We start from the raw sequence: 2186 nt of genomic DNA on the forward strand, positions 1-2186 counted from the left end.
GACACTCAGACCTTTACTGTGGGTTTTACAATGAACAACCATGACGTCACTTTACACAAAGAACCTACATTACTGTACACACATAGTCGTCTCTATCTCTTTCATTCCACTGTTTGGGGTTTCTGTTTCCATGGTGACTAGGAATGGGGGGGGGGTGGGGGTGGACATAAACAGAATATGGTTTGTTAATATCTACCCATCCTCCCTCTCTTTCTCCCCTCCCTGCCCCCTTCCTCCCCCTCTCCCGCCCTGGTGAATGTGACCATCCCACTACCACCGCTACAGGGGTTAGGCTAAAGGAAAGAATACAACATAATTTGGTCTTTCTAAAAAGTAGCTGTATATTTAATATATATATATATATATGCATCTGCATACATATATTGATCTAAGTTTCTATCTGAGTTCATTTTTGGCTGAAGCAGTGTTTTCAGAGGCCAGTGGCAGCGTCTCTGGGGGGAAGGCTGTAGCGGTGGTGGAGGTGTGGTCGTCACGCCGACCCCTCGCTCGTCCTGCGCTCCCAAACAGGCGGCCAACTGCCGTTACGCTTTGGCCTTTTTTTTTTAAAGCGACAGCGCCGCTCACAGGAGCGTGCCATCTGTCACACCATGAGCACAAGGAACTAGGGGGCCGAGGTGACATCGTCAAGGCGACCGTCAAGGCCCAATGAGGTGAGGACATGGGGCCCGGATGGGAGGAAATGGGGGGAAGGGGGGGGGAATGGGTGAGGCATCACCATGGCAACAAAAACGAGATTATCCCAATTTACGGCATGAGTTAATTGCATTAACTCAAATTATTAACAACTGTATTGTCTCAAGAGATCTTGTTTCTTGGGGATGGTGTGTGTGTGTGTGTGTGTGTGTGTGGGGGGGGGGCAGATCAGGGGGGGAGGGGAATCTGAGGAGGATGAAGAAGCTCTGTGTTGATCAGAGTTAATGGAGTCTGAAGTGGAACAGGCTCTTGAACTTGTTCTTCCTTCCATGGCTGCTAGCCAAACACTGACTGTAAAGTAGCCTGCTTTTCCTAACACACTCACTGTAAAGTAGCCTGCTTTTCCTAACACACTCACTGTAAAGTAGCCTGCTTTTCCTAACACACTCACTGTACAGTACACATTCATACACAGTCATAATAACAATATTGCAGTTGCATAACATTTAGCACTGTCCCTCGTCCTTTCACTGTGCAGATTAAGCATGATGGATAAACGACGTACAAAAAAATATAATAATTTTACATACACATATAAGGGAATCATAACTTAATACTCGGATCATTAACAACACATAAACAATAAAACTAGATGTAAACAGTAGCATATTTTAACAGTATCTAGGGATGGGAATCAGATTTCTGTACTCAAGCTTGAAAACTCTAAGAAACTCATCATACTAGATGTCTTGGCCATGATAAAAAACATCATCTATTTTCTGAGTTATTTATCACAATTAACCTTGAGAACAAAACCATCATCACTATCATTCAAACGTTCCCTTCAGCGATCTTTCCAACATGTCAACTCTGGGCCCATCATGTGATCAGGGGGGATCGTTCACTACAGTCTTCCATTTAGTCTAACACTTCCACATCTAACATACGTCTAGATCACAATATATTTTAAAGCCCCCTCCCTCCCTCCCTTCCCCCCCACCCCTCCCCGTCACTGTGGCAACCGTCAGCATCACATTACACAGTTGAGTGGGTCTCCCCACTTTGACTCAGTCACATGCAACAGTGACAGCAGGCGGTTGATGTGTGACTATCTACCGGAAGGGCCCTTCAAAATAAAAGCAACCCCCGTTCAAAATAAAAGCATTGCCTCTTTCTTTCTACACATTCACCTCGTTTTGACCCCGTTTACTCAAGGAAGAGACCGGCTCAATCTGCTGCTTCTAAATGTTCCGGAATGTTTCAGTGGAACATTTCAGTGACGAGACAAATGACTTGAAAAAAAGGTGGAGGGGTTGTGTACTACTGTATCAGACGATATGTAGCGGGGGGCGGGGCAGGGATGGAGTAGGCGGGTGAAGAGATGTCCAGCCACAGGAGTCAAACCTCATCCCTGAAGAGAGAGAGAGAGAGGGAGAGAGGGAGAGAGAGAGGGAGAGAGAGAGAGTGGGAGGGAGAGAGAGAGAGAGAGAGAGAGAGAGAGAAAGAGAGGGAGAGAGAGAGAGAGAGAGAGA

At 46.2% G+C, this 2186-nt stretch overlaps 1 protein-coding gene across 1 annotated transcript in view; it reads right to left on the reverse strand.

The window, feature by feature from the left end:
• The window catches only part of atp6v0e2 (ATPase H+ transporting V0 subunit e2), a 3626-nt gene continuing 1440 nt past the window's right edge, over positions 1-2186 (reverse strand). Inside the window, exon 4 of the mRNA XM_084685637.1 lies at positions 1-2065. The gene's annotated coding sequence lies outside the window, so the exon portion shown is untranslated. The remainder of the gene's footprint in view (positions 2066-2186) is intronic.

The sequence above is a fragment of the Hypomesus nipponensis genome, chromosome 21, assembly GCF_054491055.1.
Source record: "Hypomesus nipponensis isolate SF chromosome 21, ASM5449105v1, whole genome shotgun sequence".
Taxonomy (NCBI): Eukaryota; Metazoa; Chordata; class Actinopteri; order Osmeriformes; family Osmeridae; genus Hypomesus; species Hypomesus nipponensis.